This window comes from Thalassophryne amazonica, chromosome 9, assembly GCF_902500255.1.
Source record: "Thalassophryne amazonica chromosome 9, fThaAma1.1, whole genome shotgun sequence".
NCBI lineage: Eukaryota > Metazoa > Chordata > Actinopteri > Batrachoidiformes > Batrachoididae > Thalassophryne > Thalassophryne amazonica.
In genome coordinates, this window is record NC_047111.1 from 70,334,867 (window position 1) to 70,357,162 (window position 22,296).

At 41.4% G+C, this 22,296-nt stretch overlaps 1 protein-coding gene and 1 long non-coding RNA gene across 2 annotated transcripts in view; one reads left to right on the plus strand and one right to left on the minus strand.

Moving 5' to 3' along the window:
• mtnr1bb (melatonin receptor 1Bb) overlaps nucleotides 1–22,296 on the plus strand; it is a 223,647-nt gene that overhangs the window by 179,551 nt on the left and 21,800 nt on the right. The gene's annotated exons all lie outside the window — the stretch shown is intronic.
• On the minus strand, nucleotides 1,288–20,591 carry LOC117517341. The gene is made up of 3 exons (XR_004562707.1): nucleotides 20,580–20,591; nucleotides 16,075–16,080; nucleotides 1,288–1,408 (listed from the first exon to the last, which is right to left on the minus strand). It is a non-coding gene; the product is annotated as an uncharacterized LOC117517341 (long non-coding RNA).

Consider the following 22,296-nt stretch of genomic DNA (forward strand, 5'->3'; position numbering starts at 1 on the left):
TCGTTAGCGGCTACGAAAACAAAGTTATGTTATAACAATAAGTACATCCAGTCCTTCATTCCCAGTTCAGATTGACCCCAGAGTGCTAAAACAAAATTGAATTCTCAGGCTTGGTTAAGACAGGTGCAAAACAGCACAACACCGTTCTCATGAGAAAGAAGACAAAGCTAAAACAAGGTTGAATAACACATACATTCTCAGGGTGAAGTGCAAACAGCACAACACCGTTTTCATAAGAAAGAAGACGAAGGTACAAATGTTTAACAGTGATAACATATATATATATATATAAAATCCTTAAGGGCCACTAGGGCCACTAGCCCTAAACTTCACTAAAAGACCCAGAATTTAGGTAAAATTGAGGCCACAGCCAGCTCCAATTACTAATAAATGAATTAAAACAGTAAAAGGCGTAAAACAAAACTGTACCAGTATGCTAGCCATATGAAAGGGAAAATAAGTGCATCTTAAGTCTGGACTTGAAAATCTCCACAGAATCTGACTGTTTTATTGATGCAGGGAGATCAGTCCACAGAACAGGGGCACGATAAGAGAAAGCTCTGTGACCCGCAGACTTCTTATTCACCTTAGGGACACAAAGTAGTCCTGCACCCTGAGAACGTAAAGCCCGGGCCGGTACATAAGGTTTAATTAGGTCAGCTAGGTAGGGAGGTGCCAGTCCATGAATAATTTTATAGGTTAGTAGCAGAACCTTAAAATCTGATCTCACTGGGACAGGAAGCCAGCGAAGGGATGCCAAAATGGGTGTAATGTGGTTGTACTTTCTGCTTTGTGTCAAAAGTCTGGCTGCAGCATTTTGAACCAATTGGAGACCCCTAATGCTAGACTTCGGTAAACCAGAAAATAGAACATTGCAGTAGTCCAATCTAGAAGAGATAAATGCATGGATCAGGGTCTCAGCATCAGCCATAGACAGGATGGGACGAATCTTCGCTATATTTCGCAGGTGGAAGAAAGCAGTCCTAGTAATATTTCTAATGTGGAGGCCAAAGAACAACGAAGGATCAAAAATTACACCAAGGTTCCTCACTTTGTCAGTGTGATGTATGACACATGAGCCGAGGCTGAGCGTTGACTGATCAAGTTGATGCCAATGTCTCACTGGACCAAGAACCATCATTTCAGTCTTATCTTAGTTTAAAAATAGGAAGTTTCTAGACATCCAGCTTTTCACTGCTGCAAGGCAATCTTCTAAGGATTTTATGTAAACGAGATTACGAGCAGTTTTCGGCATGTATAACTGAGTATCATCTGCATAGCAGTGAAAGGTAATCCCAAAACACCACAATATGTGCCCAAGGGGTGCTATATAAAGGGAGAAAAGCAGCGGGCCTAAGACAGACACCTGTGGAACCCCAAATTTCATTTCAGTAAGGTTAGAAGTAGTCTGAGGTATAGTCTGAGGAATAAAATTTGTGAGGTCTCTAATCTGTTTTATTATATGGTATGGGATTTTGCCAACTTCTGATTGGCCCATTCGCCACTTTCTAAGCTGTACCACATGCTGAGTTGACCGCTGGTGGAGCCGAGTAGACCTCACTTGCGAAACGAGTACACCTCGCGTGCAGTGTAGTGCTAGCTAATCAAGTGACGCCTTCTATCGATAACGACCAATCAGATAACGCAATACAACACCTACTTTGGCTGTCAGTTTGTTGACAAGATGACGGAAGACTGGTTTGTGTCTGTTAGCAATGCTGACTTAAAACGAATTTTACATGAAAATACACAGTCAGCAGCCAACCTGTTTCGCAAGTGCATCACTGAAAAGGGACATGCGTTCAACTTTGAAAGTTATGACAGACAGATGCTTGACGGAGTACTTGGTCGATTTTACGCAGAAGCTATACAGGCGAATGGCGAACTTTATAAGAAAACAAGCCTGTTGATTCTTCATCACGGACTTAACAGGCATCTCCAGTCGATCGATGGAATGTCAGTTGGTGCAGTATGATAGCAATAATAAAGAGTTGAAACTTGAGATTGATTTTTCAGTTTTAGTATGTTTGACAAACTCCCAATTTTTTTGTTTACCATATAATAAAGCAGTTATAGACTTTTGATTTCGGTGTACCCATGATTATGTGGACCGCATAATCACGGGTACACCTCATCAAAAGTCTATAATTATATAGTGTAGATACAAACTACACATGCTTGCAATTTCAGAAACTTATTTGGACTCTTCTTTTGATGACACTGAGCTATGTATTGATGGTTACAATATTTACAGAAATGTTAGAAATAGATTAGGTGGCGGAGTTGCTTTTTATATTCAAGATCATTTACCACCACAAATCAGAAATGATATGATGAAATTTAAAATTGAAGTGCGATGGCTGCAAAACCTCACCGTAAGCCAATTTTGCTGGGTTGCTGTTACCGACCACCAAATGCTAATTGTGAATATTTAGATACAATTTGTGAGATGTTGGGCACCTATACTTCTGTGGGTCAGGATATGTACTTTATGGGCAATTTTAACATTGACTGGTTTGCTAAAAACTGCCATTTAAAAAATAAGTTGTTTACTGTCACTACTACATGTGGATATACTCAGGTTATTAATGAACCAACAAGAATAAGTAAGTCCCTTCAGCTGCTCCCTTGTTTGCACTCGGGGTCGCCACAGCAAATCCAAGGTGGATCTGCATGTTGAATTGGCACAGGTTTTACGCTGGATGCCCTTCCTGACGCAACTCCACATTACATGGAGAAATGTGGCAGAGGTGGGGTTTGAACCCGGAACCTACTGCACTGAAACCAAGCGCATTAAGCATTTGGCCACCACCCCTGCACAATGAACCAACAAGAATACATGTTAATAATGATGGTAACAGAATGTCAACATGTATTGATCATATTTTTACCAATTCCCCTGAGCGGTGTAGTAAAGTAATTTCTGTTCCCATTGGCTATTCTTCTTCGTCTTTCGGCTGTTCCTGTTAGGGGTCGCCACAGCAGATCAATCGTTTCCATCTCACCCTGTCCTCTGTATCTTCCTCTGTCACACCAACCACCTGCATGTCCTCTCTCAGCACATCCATGAACCTCCTCTTTGGTCTCCCTCTTCTCCTCCTGCCTGGTGGCTCCATCCTCAGCATCCTTCTCCCTATATACCCTGGGTCCCTCCTCTGCACATGTCCAAACCATCTCAATCTCGCCTCTCTGACTTTGTCTCCAAACCATCCCACCTGAGCTGTCCCTCTATGTTCATTCCTAATCTTGTCCATTCTTGTCACTCCCAAAGAGAATCTCAACATCTTCAGCTCTGCCACCTCCAGCTCTGCCTCCTGTCTTTTTGTTAGTGCCACTGTCTCTAAACCATACAACATAGCTGGTCTCACTACTGTTTTGTAAACTTTCCCCTTCACTCTTGCTGATATTCTTCGGTCACAAATCACTCCTGCCACCTTTCTCCACCCACTCCACCCTGCCTGCACTCTCTTCTTCACCTCTCTACCACACTCTCTATTACTTTGAACAGTTGACCCCAAATATTTAAACTCATCTACTTTCACCACTTCTACTCCTTGTAACTGCACTATTCCACTGGGCTTCCTCTCATTCACACACATGTACTCAGTCTCGCTTCTACTGACTTTCATTCCCCTTCTCTCCAAAGCATATCTCCACTTCTCCAGACTAGACTCAACTTGCTGTCTACTCTCATTACAGATCACAATGTCATCTGCAAACATCATAGTCCATGGGGACTCCTGTCTGATCTCATCTGTCAACCTGTCCATCACCACTGCAAACAAGAAAGGACTCAGAGCTGATCCTTGGTGTAATCCCACCTCCACCTTGAATGAGTCTGTCATTCCGACTGCGCATCTCACCGCTGTCACACTATTCTTGTACATGTCCTGCACTACCCTAACATACTTCTCTGCCACTCCAGACGTCCTCATACAATGCCACAACTCTTCTCTTGGCACCCTATCATAAGCTTTTTCTAAGTCCACAAACACACAATGTAACTCTTTCTGTCCTTCTCTGTACTTTTCCAACAGTATTCTCAGAGCAAACATTGCATCTGTAGTGCTCTTTCTCGGCATGAAACCATATTGCTGCTCACAGATCTTCACCTGTTTTCTAAGCCTAGCTTCTACTACTTCTTCTACTCCCATAACTTCATGCTGTGGCTGATCAGCGTTATGCCTCTGTAGTTACTGCAGCTCTGCACATCACCCTTGTTCCTGAAAATAGGAACCAGCACACTTCATCTCCACTCCTCAGGCATCCTCTCACTTTCCAAGATTTTAATAAACAATCTGGTCAGAAACTCTACTGCCATCTCTCCTAGACATTTCCATGCCTCCATTGGAATGTCATCTGGACCAACTGCCTTTCCACTCTTCATCCTCTTCATAACAGCCCTCACTTCTTCCTTGCTAATCTCTTTTACTTCCTGATTTACTCTCACCACATCATCCAGCCTTTTCTCTTGCTCATTTTCTTTATTCATCAACTCTTCAAAATATTCCCTCCACCTTCTCAGCACACACTCCTCACTTGTCAGCACATTACCATGTGCATCTTTTACCACCCTAACCTGCTGCACATCCTTTCCAGCTCTGTCCCTTTGTCTGGCCAATCGGTACAAGTCCTTTTCTCCTTCCTTACTATTCAACTTCTTGTACAGCTCGCAATATGCCTTTTCCTTTGCTTTTGCCACTTCTCTTCTCGCCTTACGCCGCATCTCCTTGTACTCCTGTCTACTTTCTTCATCTCTCCGGCTATCCCAAAACTTTTTCGCCAACCTCTTTCTCCTTATGCTTTCCTGGACCTCTTCATTCCACCACCAAGTCTCCTTGTCTTCCTTCCACTGTCCAGATGTCATACCCAGTACTGCCCTAGCTGTCTCCCTCACCACATCTGCAGTTGTCCAAAATTGCTTCCCCTCCAACTAGTGCTTCTCTCACCTGCTCACTAAATTTCACACAACAGTCTTCCTCCTTCAGCTTCCACCATCTGATCGTTTGTTGAGCTCTCACTCTCTTCTTCTTCTTTACCTCTAAAGTCATCCTACAAACAACCATCCTATGCTGTCTAGTGACACTCTCTCCTGCTACCACCTTACAGTGTGTGATTTCTTTTAGCTTGCATCTCCTATAAAGAATGTAGTCCACCTGTGTGCACCTTCCTCCACTCTTATATGTTACCCTTTGCTCCTCCCTTTTTTTAAAGTAGGTATTCACCACAGCCATTTCCATCCTTTTTGCAAAATCAACTACCATCTGTCCTTCCCCATTCCTATCCTTGATACCATATCTACCCATTACTTCCTCATCACCTCTGTTCCCTTCACCAACATGCCCATTGAAGTCTGCTCCTATCACCACTCTTTCATGCTTGGGCACATTCTTTACCACCTCATCTAACACACTCCAGAAATCTTCTTTCTCCTTCATCTCACAACCTACCTGTGGGGCATATGCACTGATGATATTCATCATCACCCCTTCAATTTCCAACTTCACACTCATCACCCTGTCAGACACTCGCTTAACCTCCAACACACTTTTAACATACTCTTCCTTTAAAATGACCCCAACACCATTTCTCTTCCTGTCCCCACCATGATACAACAACTTGTACCCACCACCGATGCTCCTGCTCTTACTTCCCTTCCATTTGGTCTCTTGCACACACAATATGTCTACCTTTCTCCTCTCCATCATATCAGCCAGCTGTCTCCCTTTACCAGTCATACTACCAACATTCAAAGTCCCCACTCTCATTTCCACCCTTCTAGTTTTCTTCTTCTCCCGCTGTTTGTGGCAACGTTTTCCTCCTCTTCTTCGTCGTCTTCGCCCAGCAGTAGCCCAATTTCCACCGGCACCCTGTTGGGCAATAGCACCGGTGGTGGACGTTGTTAACCCGGGCCGCGACCGATCCAGTATGGGAATTCGATTCTGAGTCTGCATAGTTGGGTTGGCTTGTTTTACGCCGGATGCCCTTCCTGACGCAACCCTCCTCATTTATCCGGGCTTGGGACCGGCACTCAGAATGTACTGGCTGCACATCCCATGTGGCTAAGTTTCTGTTCCCATTGGCTATAGTGATCATAATTGTATTAGCCACGATGGTAGGTAGACCTGGACCCACAGTTATATTCAAGAGGTCATATAAAATAAAGGAGAAATTTGTTGAAGTGAAAGCCATTTGCTTGTCTGAGGTGTTATCTATTCAGAATCCCGAAATTGCATTTTCAAGATTTAATAGCCTATTCATGTCTTTTGTTGAAACTCATGAAGAAGTTTACTGTCAGGAACATCGTCACACCCTGGTTTGATGATGAAATTAAAGACTCTATTAAAATGAGAGAGCAGATGAAAAAGATGGCAATTGTAACAGGAAATAAATTTGACTGGGATTGTTATCATCATCATCATCAAGCCTTTATTTAACCAGGATAAAAAAAACACTGAGATCAAAAATCTCTTTTACAAGAGTGTCCTGGCAAGTGGCAGCAACGCGGTTACATATAAATACAAAAACACATACAAATAAATGCATAGACACACTTTCACTCAACATAATCAAACAACGTCATCATAAAAACCTGAGACCTAACTCACTTTAAAAACAGTGACAGACTGCCTTTCTGCAAGGTCCTTTAAAAAACCTTTAAACAAATAAAATGAGACCAACTCCTTCAACTGTAATTCATTCTGAAGCTGATTCCATGCAGAAGGTGCTGTAAAAATTAAAACCCTTCTTGCCAAAGACAGTGCGGACTTTAGGGACAGTCAATAAAAAACAAATCCTGTGAACGTAGTTGATACGTCCCTGCAAGCCTCGGGAGAATGTAAGTGTTCAAATAAGGAGGAAGAAGTCCAAGTACTGCCTTATAAAAAAAAAGATGCCAATTAATCCAACACTAAATGGAGAGGGAAAACCAACCAACCTGAGAGTACAGCAAACAGTGATTTGAGAGATTTTAAGTTTGTAATAAATCTCAAGGCTCCATGAAACACAGCATCCAAGGCATGAAGACACTGGAAGGTTGAATCCATGTATATATCACCATATCTTAAAATGTATTAATTATTAATTTAATTGATTTTATTTGACTTGAATGTAGACATTTCAAATCAAATCAATTTTATTTATATAGCGCCAAATCACAACAACAGTTGCCCCAAGGCGCTTTATATTGTAAGGCAAAAGCCAAACAGCCGAGAGATGAGGAACTCTGTAACTAAACTGAATAGAAAGAAAAAGAAAAAAAGTTTTGAGGATCGAGTTCAGAAAGCAGGAACTGACAGTAGAAAGATATGGAAGGTTTTGAATCAATTGACTGGTAGGAAAAACAGAATTAATCTGTCCTTTCTTGAAGGAGATAATAAATTCATAACAAAGCTGGTAGATATTGTTAATTATACGAGGGCTGTGAATAAAGTAAGGGTCCTTTTTATTTTTTTCAAAAACTATATGGATTTCATTCATATGTTTTTACGTCAGACATGCTTGAACCCTCGTGCGCATGCGTGAGTTTTTCCACGCCTGTTGGTGACGTCATTCGCCTGTGAGCACTCCTTGTGGGAGGAGTCGTCCAGCCCCTCGTCGGAATTCCTTTGTCTGAGAAGTTGCTGAGGGACTGGCGCATTGTTTGATCAAAATTTTTTCTAAACCTGTGAGACACATCGAAGTGGACACGGTTCGAAAAATTAAGCTGGTTGTCAGTGAAAATTTTAACGGCTGATGAGAGATTTTGAGGTGATTCTGTCGCTTTAAGGACTTCCCACGGTGCGAGACGTCGCGCAGCGCTCTCAGCCGCCGTCGTCAGCCTGTTCAAGCTGAAAACCTCCACATTTCAGGCTCTATTGATCCAGGACGTCGTGAGAGAAAAGAGAAGTTTCATAAGAAGTCAGTTTCAGCATTTTATCCGGATATTCCACTGTTAAAGGAGATTTTTTTAATGAAAGACGTGTGGACGGATCCGCGCGTCGGGACGCAGCCGACGCGGTGCGGCAGCACAGGAAAAACACCTCCATGTTGATAACCATTTGTAAAATCCAGGCGGCTTTTGATGGCTTTCAGTGGAGTGAGTATATGAGAAATTGTTTAACAGGCAGGACATGTTCCAACTTGTCCTTAAGGCTTTCAACAGAGGTGTTTTTCCTGTGGCGGAGCGTCGCGGCGGCTGCGTCCCGACGCGCGGACCCGTCCGCACGTCTTTCATTAAAAAAATCTCCTTTAACAGTGGAATATCCGGATAAAATGCTGAAACCGACTTCTTCTGAAACTTCTCTGTTCTCTCACGACGTCCTGGATCAATAAAGCCTGAAATGTGGAGGTTTTCAGCTTGAACAGGCTGACGACGGCAGCTGAGAGCGCTGAGCGACATCTCGCACCGTGGGAAGTCCTTAAAGCGACAGAATCACCTCAAAATCTCTCATCAGCCGTTAAAATTTTCACTGAAAACCAGCTTAATTTTTCGAACCGTGTCCACTTCGATGTGTCTCACAGGTTTAGAAAAAATTTTGATCAAACAACGCGCCAGTCTCTCAGCAAATTCTCAGACAAAGGAATTCTGACGAGGGGCTGGACGACTCCTCCCACAAGGAGTGCTCACAGGCGAATGACGTCACCGACAGGCGTGGAAAAACTCACGCATGCGCACGAGGGTTCAAGCATGTCTGACGTAAAAACATATGAATGAAATCCATATAGTTTTTGAAAAAAATAAAAAGGACCATTACTTTATTGACAGCCCTCGTATTAATGATTATTTTATTAGACAAATTGAGAGAGAATATGCCTAATCTAAGTAATGTTGAATCCTATCTCAAATCAAATCAAATCAATTTCATTTATATAGCGCCAAATCACAACAAACAGTTGCCCAAAGGCACTTCATATTGCAAGGCAAAGCCATACAATAACTACAGAAAAACCCCAACTGTCAAAACGACCCCCTGTGAGCAAGCACTTGGCGACAGTGGGAAGGAAAAACTCCCTTTTAACAGGAAGAAACCTCCAGCAGAACCAGGCTCAGGGAGGGGCAGTCTTCTGCTGGGACTGGTTGGAGCTGATGTAGAGAACCAGGAAAAAGACAAGCTGTGGAGGGGAGCAGAGATCAATCACTAATGATTAAATGCAGAGTTGTGCATACAGAGCAAAAAGAGAAAGAAACACTCAGTGCATCATGGGAACCCCCCAGCAGTCTAAGTCTATAGCAGCATAACTAAGGGATGGTTCAGGGTCACCTGATCCAGCCCTAACTATAAGCGTTAGCAAAAAGGAAAGTTTTAAACCTAATCTTAAAAGTAGAGAGGGTGTCTGTCTCCCTGATCCAAATTGGGAGCTGGTTCCAGAGGAGAGGAGCCTGAAAGCTGAAGGCTCTGCCTCCCATTCTACTCTTACAAACCCTAGGAACTACAAGTAAGCCTGCAGTCTGAGAGCGAAGCGCTCTATTGGGGTGATATGGTACTATGAGGTCCATAAGATAAGATGGGACCTGATTATTCAAAACCTTATAAGTAAGAAGAAGAATTTTAAATTCTATTCTAGAATTAACAGGAAGCCAATGAAGAGAGGCCAATATGGGTGAGATATGCTCTCTCCTTCTAGTCCCTGTCAGTACTCTAGCTGCAGCATTTTGAATTAACTGAAGGCTTTTCAGGGAACTTTTAGGACAACCTGATAATAATGAATTACATTAGTCCAGCCTAGAGGAAATAAATGCATGAATTAGTTTTTCAACATCACTCTGAGACAAGACCTTTCTAATTTTAGAGATATTGCGCAAATGCAAAAACGCAGTCCTACATATTTGTTTAATATGCACATTGAATGACATATCCTGATCAAAAATGACTCCAAGATTTCTCACAGTATTACTAGAGGTCAGGGTAATGCCATCCAGAGTAAGGATCTGGTTAGACACCATGTTTCTAAGATTTGTGGGGCCAAGTACAATAACTTCAGTTTTATCTGAGTTTAAAAGCAGGAAATTAGAGGTCATCCATGTCTTTATGTCTGTAAGACAATCCTGCAGTTTAGCTAATTGGTGTGTGTCCTCTGGCTTCATGGATAGATAAAGCTGAGTATCATCTGCGTAACAATGAAAATTTAAGCAATGCTGTCTAATAATACTGCCTAAGGGAAGCATGTATAAAGTGAATAAAATTGGTCCTAGCACAGAACCTTGTGGAACTCCATAATTAACCTTAGTCTGTGAAGAAGATTCCCCATTTACATGAACAAATTGTAATCTATTAGATAAATATGATTCAAACCACCCTGTGCAGTGCCTTTAATACCTATGGCATGCTCTAATCTCTGTAATAAAATTTTATGGTCAACAGTATCAAAAGCAGCACTGACGTCTAACAGAACAAGCACAGAGATGAGTCCACTGTCTGAGGCCATAAGAAGATCATTTGTAACCTTCACTAATGCTGTTTCTGTTCATCTGTTTGTCTATCTAGTGATAAAAATAAAATTATGGATTGTAAAAACATCAGGTTTAAATTTGAGAAAGTAAGTACATATAAGGTAAAGGGAATTGTTGAAATTGTGTAAAGACAAGCCCCAAGGTGTGGACGGTCTTGACAGTAGGCTTCTCACACTAGCAGCTGATTGTATTGTTCCTGTTTTAGCCCATATAATAAACCTTAGCTTTGCCTGTAATTCATGTCCACGAGCATAGAAACAGGCTAAAATGATCCCACTACCAAAAAATAAGAAACTTCCGTTCTCAGTTTTAAATAGTCGACCCATAAGTATTTTACCTGTGTTAGGAAAAATTATGGAGGTTATTGTATCTGAGCAAATTAATAACTATTTTTCTTCTAATAACTTAATCACTGATTTTCACCATGCGTACAGAAAGAGTCACTCCACTGCCACGGCATTGACTCATATGTCGGATGATTGGTGCAGAGAGGTTGAAAAGAAGAACATGGTACCGTGTTTCTCGATCTGTCTGCTGCTTTTGATATTATTGACCATGATTTGTTATTGGAAATACTTGCTTGATATGGTTTTGAGCTATCAGCTCTAATTTGGTTCAGAAGTTACTTATCTAACAGGACACAGAGAGTGTTTTTTAATGGCAGTTTTACTAACACCAGGAGGGTATTATGTGGAGTGCCACAAGATAGTTGCCTTGGTCCATTATTATTTACAATTTTCACAAATTATTTACCATATATTTTACATAAAGCTAGTACAGTAATGTATGGAAGATGATTCAACCATTTATACATCAGCACGCTCACACAATGAGCTTGAAATTGTTTTAAATATGGAATTGCACAATGTAGTTGAGTGGATAACATTTAATAAGTTAGTGTTAAATACAGAAAAGACTAACTGTATGGTTATTGGATCTAGCTGTGTTGTTATGAAAAACCCCATATTAGACATTAAGATTAATAATCTGATAATAAATCAAGTGCATGAGAGCAAGCTGCTGGGTGTAGTGGTAGATTCAAAATTATCATGGATAAAACATAGAAATAATATTTTTGTAAAAATGGGCAGGGGTATATCAATTATGAGAAGACATGCAAGGTTTCTAAGTTGCATTACAATGAAGTATGCTATTAAGCACTATTATTAGTATATTTGGACTATTGCCCTGTAGTTTGGTCCAATGCTACTGGAAAAATGATAAATAGATTACAGATTATTTAGAATAGGGTTCCTCGTGTGGCACTGAGATGCAGTTATAGGACAAATATCACAGTGCATAAAAAATTAAACTGGCTGTTAGTCAAACATAGACTTTTATATTCACTGATCATTTTTGTTAGAAAGATTGTTGTCACTAAGTTACCTTATATTTTGTTTAGGAATTTTTCTTGTAGTTCAGAAAATCATACGTACAGAACCAGACATTCTGTGCTGGGAAATTTTACGTTACCTGTAGCTAGAACCAATGCCATTAAGAACACTGTCACATTTAGGGGTATGCATGAAAGGAAATTATTACTGGATCACATTAAACGCAGTGCAAATGAATGTTTCTTTAAAAAACTTCTGAAACAGTATTTATTGGTATATGAGTAATGTGAGTCATCCTTTTCAACATATATAGATGATGAATAATTTGATTTGATATGATTTTTGTGATTTTTATTTTCATTTATTTTTATATATATTTTTGAATGTATTTGAATGTATAAGATCATTTGTAACCTTCACTAATGCTGTTTCTGTACTATGATGAATTCTAAAACCTGACTGAAACTCTTCAAATAGACCATTCCTCTGCAGATGATCAGTTAGCTGTTTTACAACTACCCTTTCAAGAATTTTTGAGAGAAAAGGAATGTTGGAGATTGGCCTATAATTAGCTAAGATAGCTGGGTCAAGTGATGGCTTTTTAAGTAATGGTTTAATTACTGCCACCTTAAAAGCCTGTGGTACATAGCCAACTAATAAAGATAGATTGATCATATTTAAGATCGAAGCATTAATTAATGGTAGGGCTTCCTTGAGCAGCCTGGTAGGAATGGGGTCTAATAGACATGTTGATGGTTTGGAGGAAGTAACTAATGAAAATAACTCAGACAGAACAATCGGAGAGAAAGAGTCTAACCAAATACCAGCATCACTGAAAGCAGCCAAAGATAACGATACGTCTTTGGGATGGTTATGAGTAATTTTTTCTCTAAAAGTTAAAATTTTAATAGCAAAGAAAGTCATGAAGTCATTACTAGTTAAAGTTTAAGGAATACTCGGCTCAATAGAGCTCTGACTCTTTGTCAGCCTGGCTACAGTGCTGAAAAGAAACCTGGGGTTGTTCTTATTTTCTTCAATTAGTGATGAGTAGTAAGATGTCCTAGCTTTATGGAGGGCTTTTTTATAGAGCAACAGACTCTTTTTCCAGGCTAAGTGAAGATCTTCTAAATTAGTGAGACGCCATTTCCTCTCCAACCTATGGGTTATCTGCTTTAAGTTGCGAGTTTGTGAGTTATACCACGGAGTCAGGCACTTCTGATTTAAAGCTCTCTTTTTCAGAGGAGCTACAGCATCCAAAGTTGTCTTCAATGAGGATGTAAAACTATTGACGAGATACTCTATCTCACTTACAGAGTTTAGGTAGCTACTCTGCACTGTGTTGGTATATGGCATTAGAGAACATAAAGAAGGAATCATATCCTTAAACCTAGTTACAGCGCTTTCTGAAGGACTTCTAGTGTAATGAAACTTATTCCCCACTGCTGGGTAGTCCATCAGAGTAAATGTAAATGTTATTAAAAAATGATCAGACAGAAGGGAGTTTTCAGCGAATACTGTTAAGTCTTCAATTTCCATACCATAAGTCAGAACAAGATCTAAGATATGATTAAAGTGGTGGGTGGACTCATTTACATTTTGAGCAAAGCCAATTGAGTCTAATAATAGATTAAATGCAGTGTTGAGGCTGTCATTCTCAGCATCTGTGTGGATGTTAAAATCGCCCACTATAATTATCTTATCTGAGCTAAGCACTAAGTCAGACAAAAGGTCTGAAAATTCACAGAGAAACTCACAGTAACGACCAGGTGGACGATAGATAATAACAAATAAAACTGGTTTTTGGGACTTCCAATTTGGATGGACAAGACTAAGAGTCAAGCTTTCAAATGAATTAAAGCTCTGTCTGGGTTTTGGATTAATTAATAAGCTGGAATGGAAGATTGCTGCTAATCCTCCACCTCGGCCCGTGCTACGAGCATTCTGGCAGTTAGTGTGACTCGGGGGTGTTGACTCATTTAAACTAACATATTCATCCTGCTGTAACCAGGTTTCTGTAAGGCAGAATAAATCAATATGTTGATCAATTATTATATCATTTACTAACAGGGACTTAGACCTAATGTTTAATAGACCACATTTAACTGTTTTAGTCTGTGGTCCAGTTGAAGGTGCTATATTATTTTTTCTTTTTGAATTTTTATGCTTAAATAGATTTTTACTGGTTATTGGTGGTCTGGGAGCAGGCACCGTCTCTACAGGGATGGGGTAATGAGGGGATGGCAGGGGGAGAGAAGCTGCAGAGAGGTGTGTAAGACTACAACTCTGCTTCCTGGTCCCAACCCTGGACAGTCACTGTTTGGAGGATTTAAGAAAATTGGTCAGATTTCTAGAAATGAGAGCTGCTCCATCCAAAGTGGGATGGATGCCGTCTCGCCTAACAAGACCAGGTTTTCCCCAGAAGCTTTGCCAATTATCTATGAAGCCCACCTCATTTTTTGAGGGAAGTCTGTGGTCCCCTGCTAGAGATGTTGCCATGTAACATTATCTTGGATCAGGACGTGAAAACGTGACACTTAATATCCACTGTGGTGTCTCATTAGAGACGTTTCCAAACTATTTTACAAACATTGTGAAGACAGACCACAGACTAAATCCGACGTGCACCATGAAAACCAACAAACAAACAAAAAAATAACCCCTTCTTCTGCTTCTTCTTCTTTCAAGTTACTGGCAGTTTGCAAACCAACATGGCACTTTACCACCACCTACTGTTTGGGTGTGGAACATTAATGGATTCTGATGTATGCTATTAAAAATAACCTGAAATGTGCACCACGTAAGTAAATCCCGGCTTTCTGGGAATTTCTGAAAAACTTTCATCACTGCTGCATCACAGAATGGCTGTCCTTTCTTCCATTCCCAAGAATATCCAGAAGCCTTCACAAACCTATTGAGGGTAGCACAGCCTAGTCGTTTGTATGTGTGCAACTTTGACCTGAAGGTCTCTTCAGAACAATATTGACATTGCCTGTTGTTGAGCTGAATAACACTTTGTTTTTTTTAGTACAGACACTCTTACTCTGGAGGGTAGAACTGGGGCTGTTGTATCACTTTATATTTGAGTGACAAAGACATTTTGTTGAGTGGTTGAATATCTTGAAGATTAAACAAGAAGTTCAGTTTAATTCATTTTAACTTCTCCTACACCATCTACACAGTAAAACAGCATTTTGGAATTAACATGTAAAGTGTACTTATTAACAGTTAAGAAGTGAATATACATGTCCCATGCTAAACAGGGGTATTTTAACATTCTGATAGTGATATCTCGATCACTCCTGCAGTTTAAATGTTGTGACTGTCACTAAGCCACTCAACTTCAGATGATGGGTGGGTGTCAGCCAGCACGCATGTGCCTCAGTGCTGAGGAAGCCAGCAAATAGATGAGTCCAAGGTGAAGCCCAAATATCACCTGAATTTCACAGTTAAATGGCTACCTGTATTGTCAGGATCACTTTGTAATGCAGTGGATGTGGCAACATGTAGGACCACACTAGAACATGCAGGTGCACATAATTTTTTAATACAGATGTCTAAAGGACATATACATTCACACACACATTCACACACACACACACACACACACACACACACACACACACACACACACACACACACACACACACACACACACACACACACACACACACACACACACACACACACACACATACATATATATAACCAAAACAGGCAGGAGGTTCAAAACCATGGCAAGTCAAGACAAAACTCAGAGGACAGGCTGGAAGCAAAGGCATAAGGTACAACGATCTGGCGGGGTACAAGGAGGAAACAGAGACTTAAATACAAGGATTAATGAGCCGGTGAAAAGATTCAGAGCATGCCGTGGAAAGCAGAAGGGTACCACCCACCACCAAGCACCGAGGTGACAGACAAGAAAATGCAGTAACAAAAGATCCCAAGCAGAAAAATAACAGAGAAAACATTCCAAAACATCAATCATACAAATCTAGACAACACACGCCACACACACACACACACACACACACATATATATATATATATATATATATATATATAGTAAAAGGAAAAAGTAAGCAGCTTGCGAAAAACAGTGGAATTGACAAGCAATGCTGTTTTGCTTGTAGTGTCAATATTATTAAAGGTAAACAAGCTGCAATGCTCCAGGCTAGTAAAAGTAGTGCAGCAGTCCTAGCAATTAGTGGAAGAGTTATATTCCCATGACTGCAATTACTACTACATGTCCTTGTCCATCATTTTACATGGGGTAGAATAAATAAATCCTGTGTATGTTTAAAAACACACATTGTACTTTAGAGAAAGTTTAGTTTCTTCAACAGTTTTTGAAAGAGTAATTATAGAGGTTCACAATAAATCAAAGAAACAAGCCTTATGAGAGATTGTGAATGCAAAGAAAACTACAGTATGTGTGGGCCTGAATAATGAATACTGTGGAAAAAAAGAATTGAGAGACAATTGAATGCAAATAAAACCTTCTGAAAGTCTTCTGCAATAAAGAAACACTTCTGCTTGGAAAATGTATTCAGTCATGTAATTACTGTGCTTTGCAATGAGTGTCCAGAACACCAATGAAGTTATGTGTTTGAAATGCCTTTTAGAAATGCTTAGAAATGTTTATATCCAACCCTCCACCCAACAACTCCTCCTAAACGCAGGTAGACGAGCGAAGTGGCGCTCGTCTACCTGTGCGACACTGTGCAGCCTGCTGAGGCGTATGTTCTGAGTGCTAGGTGTTGTTGTTGTCGATTGTGTGTTATTGCTGTGGACTTCTATGCCTGTATCTGTTATCGAGGACTAAGCGGAGTTACGCGGAAACATGAAGGGAGCTTACATCGGGATCTTCGTTGCTCTCTGGACTCTGTTATGTCGGAGCATTAGCGGCTACCAAGATGGCGGAGACGTGAGTGCTGGTAGGATTATCTACAGTCGGGAACTCTTGTTGTCTCTCCGTCTGCCAGAAGCGGGTTCGGAGTCCTTGCGTCCTCCTGGCTTGCCGGATGGGTTTTTCGACACTGCAGAAAGTGGATTGGTACCAAGGAAACGCCGGAGAAGAAGGGGGAGGAGGGGTGGCGTTCAGCGCCGGCTGAGAAGAATTAGACTTGACGATAGACGCCGGCTCCCACCTCTCCCAATAGTCCTTCTTTCCAATGTTCAGTCTATCAGGAATAAGATGGATGAACTCGAGATCTACGCAAAGTGGAAACATGAGTTTAGAGAGACTTGCCTCCTCGCGTTCACTGAAACATGGCTGGGAGAACGAGACAGGAATGAGGATTTTTACTTAACCGGCTTTGGATTCCCCATTCGTCTGGACCGCTCTTCTTTCATTACAAATAAGTCTAAAGGAGGTGGGGTCTGTTTTTATATTAATGAGAGATACTGTAAAACTGTTGTGGTGCGAGAGAAAATCTGCACCTCAGATACTGAGCTTTTGAGTATCTCACTTCGCCCCTTATACCTGCCGAGGGAATTTCCTCAGTTGTTTTTTTCCCTGGTTTATATTCACCCGAGAGCTGACGTCACGGCAGCTTGCCAGCTGATCGAGGATGTGAATAATAAACTAACTGCAATTTCCCCTGATGCTCCTAAATTTATTTTGGGGGATTTTAACCACTGCCGATTAGACAGAGTACTGAGGACATACGAGCAGTATGTTACTTGTTCAACAACTATGGGGAATTCTATTGTTGACCAGTGCTATGGCTCAGTAGCCAAAGCTTATAGGTCCATCAGTATGCCCCCTCTCGGAGCCTCATACCATAATAGTGTTCTTCTTTTGCCGACTTATAAGCCAGTCTGTAGACGTCGGGAGTGGACTATAAAGACTGTGAGGTGTTGGTCCGAAGACTGCATCGACAAACTGAAGGCTTGCTTCGAATGGACTGCGTGGGAGGTTTTCTATGATACATGCTCTGATCTGAATGAACTGACACAGACTGTTTCCTCTTATATATCCTTCTGTGTGGATATCAACATTCCTCAGAAGAATATTATTAGCTATGCCAATAATAAACCGTGGGTCACCAAAAATTTAAAGAGTGTTTTAAATAAGAAAAAAAAATTTTATATAGGAGATAATGTGGAAAAGAAAGAAATTAACAAGGAGGTTAGGAACAAAATCCGTAAAGCTAAAAGAGCTTACAAAGACAAGGTAGAACATATGTACAGTAGTGGTGATCTGCGGGCAGCCTGGATAGGCATTAAATCTATGGCTTCAGTTACTAATGTCCAACAGGATAATAATAGAGCACCAATTAAAGTAGAGGGGAGCTACGATGAGGATCTGCCGAATGCATTTAACTGTTTCTATTCTAGGTTTGAGAACTATGAGGTTGCAGATAAACTCCCCCTTGAGAGCACTTCCTCTGCTACTGACGATGGTATAATCATTAGCGAGGATAGTGTGAAAAGACTTCTGGAGAAGGTTAATGTAAGGAAGTCTTGTGGTCCAGATGGAATTTGTGGACGTACACTGAGGTATTGTGGTGAGCAACTCAGTAGTGTCCTCTATATCTTTCAGATGTCACTTAGTTGCGGCCGAGTGCCAGATTTATGGAAATCATCACTTATAATTCCTGTCCCGAAAAAGTCATTTCCTAAACAGTTTAATGATTTTAGACCTGTGGCACTTACATCACTGTGTATGAAGGTCTTTGAGAAAATTATGAAGAATATGATAATGTCAAATATGAAAGGGAATATTGATCCACTTCAATTTGCATATCAGGCAGGTAAAGGAGTAGAAGATGCTAAGCTTTTTATTCTCAACTGTCTTTACAGACATTTGGAAAAGCCTCGAGCTCATGCTCGGCTTTTATTTGCTGATTTCTCTTCAGCTTTTAACTTGATGCAGCCTTGCCTTTTAATTAAGAGGTTAAGGTGTGATTTTAAATTGCCTCACCAGATGGTTGAATGGTTGGCGGACTTTGTAACGAATAGGAGACAGAGAGTTTTGGTAAACGGACGCATTTCAGACCCCTTAGTTTTGTCCACAGGCTCACCACAGGGCTGTGTTCTTTCCCCCTTGCTTTTCATCTTATATACAGATGAATGCAGAAGTGTCAGGCAACACAGCTGTTTAGTTAAGTTCTCTGATGATACTGCTTTGCTGTCCCTTCTTCAGGGAGAGGAGTCAGGACATGGGGAGGCCCTTGCTGATTTTGTTTCATGGTGCGATACTAATCACTTGGAGTTAAATATATCTAAAATGAAGGAGCTTATAATTGATTTTAGACGTAACAAAGGGTTTGCTATAGACAGCATTATTCATGGGAAAGCTGCATATAAATATCTGGGCACTTTTTTTGATGAGAAGTTGAGATTCGACGTAAATACGGCAGACATTGTGAAGCGAGGGCAACAGAGAGTGTACCTCCTTCGCAAATTGAAGTCCTTCTCTGTCAGTTCTGTTATTATGGGTCGTTTTTATCAGTCCTTTATTGAAAGACTTTTATGTTTTTCTTTCATCTGCTGGTTTCCTAGCCTGGCACTGAAAGATAAAAGTAGCTTGCATAGTATCACAAAGACATGTTCAAAGATCATTGGAGTGGAAACCAGAAACCTAGCTAGTTTTTGTGAACAGCAAATGGTGAGGAAGGCAAATTGTATTTTGTCTTCTCCCGGACATGTGCTGGCAGGTGAATTTTCTTTGTTGCCTTCGGGCCGTCGTTATGTTTCACCTGTCTGCAGGACGAATCGGTTGTTAAAATCTTTTATTCCTTCTGCTATCCGTCTTTTAAATTCCTTGTAAGGTGTAGATGTATGGGTATGTGGATGTAGTATGTTGCACATTTTATGTGGATGTAGTATGTTTTTTTTTTTTTTTTTGTGATGTGCCGGTATGCAGGCTGCTGAAATTAATTGCCCCTGGTGGGATGAATAAAGTTGTCTAAGTCTAAACTGTTTTAAACTGTGACGATATCATGCATGCGACAGTGTTGTACAAGCAGGAACACATTGTGAGCAGCTGGGGCGTGTTTCAGCACATCGCACCACTGATGTGAAGAAAAATAAAATTAAAAACAGCTGTATAATTAGTGAGTATCACTCGGTTGATATAAATAATACATAAAAGGGAACGCAATACAGAACCCCACGGTTAAATAACCCTGATTAAATAAAAAATAAATGCCACTCACAGGATTCAAACCTGTAAGCTCTGATTACCTGATGGAAACTTTACCACTGTACTACACTTACTGTCTTATAACAGGAGCATGAAATGGCTAAAATCAACAAACGCTGTGATAACTGACCAAACGGCATTTGTTACGGTGTATTTCTGCTGATACATGACTGAAAGTATTTGTCGCATTGTTGGCTTGTCATATGGTCCTGCGGCGCACCGGTCACAGGACACGTGTCCTGTCAGGCAGACGTGACATTCAGATTGCCTGCTGCGTGCCCACATGAACTGACGGTCCATTCCAGCTGGAACAGCCTGTCAGTGTGCGCGCTGTGCATGCTCTCCAACCTGATGCAAAAGCGATATATGTTTTTATGAATTGTGAGGACAGTAGGCAGACACATGCCTCACGGAGGAATGTTATAAGTTCATGTCCTTCTAAACACAGTAGGTGCTGCCCAGCTGGGATGTCCAGGTGCACAGATCACAACAGCATCCGCTGTGAGCAGACACACTCCCCTGTCTGTTCAGCACCCAGACAAGTGTGTTTCTGTGTTATGTGGTCAGGCACCTCCCCATGCTGTGTGTGCTCAGACCTCCCTCTCCGGCCCCCATGTGATCAGATCTGTACATACATATCAGCATATCACACACTCACGCACACATGCGAGACACATGCACCCCGTGTGTTGCTTTCACGCCACACTCGTGGGGGCACTTACACAAATTTCACATCCAGCTCGAAAGTGATCGTCTGCTGACTGTTTTCATGCTAATCGGGTGAATGGCCATACAAGTGCCAAGCGAGCGGCGTTAGGGCCCCTTCATGCATAGTGCGAATTTAGTCGAATTACGGTGAAACAGCGCAAAACAGTTCGAATTAGTGCACCACAAAACATGTGCATGCCTGTCGACGGGCAGACATGCACAATCCTGGTGTGATGGTTCGTGCACGCGATGGTGTCTTTCGAGCAGGAACATAGTGTGAGCTTCCGGAGCTGCTCGCACTGTGGGATGAGGTGCACCATACCGCACTGCTGACAGCTGCTCACACTGTGGGATGAGGTGCACCACATCGCGCTGCTGATGTGGAGGAAAATAAAATAAAAACCAGCTGTATAATTAGTGAATATCACTGGGTTGATAAAAATAATACATAAAAGGGGACGCAATACTGAACTAACCCTGGTTAAATAAAAAAAAAAAAAAAATGCCACTCACAGGATTTGAACCCACACCCTTTGGTTACCAGACAGAAACTTTACCACTGTCTATGTATGTCCGAATGTGTTCTACTGCTGGCTGCACAACGAATTGCCCCTGGGGGGCTAATAAAGTCTACTTGATACTTGACACCACTGTGCCACATTCACTGTCTCATAACAGAAGAGTGAAATGGTTAAAATTAACAAGCAGATAAGCGTATTTTCTAAATAAAAAAAAAAAACTCACCAAATGGTGTTTGGTATGGTGTATTTCTGCTGATATGTGACTGAAAGCGGCATATGTCGTATGGTCCTGTGGCATGCCGCTCACTGTCCTATCAGACATATGTGACATTCAGATCACCTGCTGCATGTCCACATGAACTGGCAGTCCGCTGTAACAGCCTGTCAATGTGCGCTCTCAGCCCATCGCAGAAGCGACATATGTTTTATGTATTTCGATGTGAGGAGAGCAAGCATACACACGCGCATGTCCGTCAGAACATGGTGCGTGTTCTGCAGCTCTGATGTGCAGGACCAGAGTTGTCAACAGCTGCCACTTCCCGTCTGTTTAGTGCACAGACCAAGGTGTCACTCTGTGATCAGATGAGAGGTGCCTCGCCTGCAGGGGCCACGTGAACCACATGCATGCACATGTTGGGGGGAGCATGCGACATATGCACACGTGTTGTGGGGGGAGCTGACACTCTGGCACGTCACATGTGCACTCGCCAACTTCACAGTCATGGGACACTTAGACAAATTTCATATCCAGCTTGACAATGATTGTCTGCTGACTGTTGTCGTGTTAAGTGTACAAATGGCCACACATTTTCTAAGTGCCAAACAAGCGGTGTTAAATGTTCGTGTGTGTCAGCTAGAATTTGGCCAACACCTACCGCGAGAGGGTTTGATGGGGTCTCACAGCGCACACTCTGTCTTTCAGCCTCTGGTGTGTGCAAATAATTGTAACAACAGGTGTATGAGGCTTTCAAGGCAGTGACAAATTTACATGTTTTGCATACAATTCCTGCTTCATGCACACTTTGTGCACAAATCAACCAAATTCGTATTATCTGTGAGCGGGCCCTTAAACATGTTTAAGGTGATAAATGTACCAGATTTTCCAGAGTAAAAGTCACACCTGTCCAAAAAACACCTCTCAGGGCCCCTTCA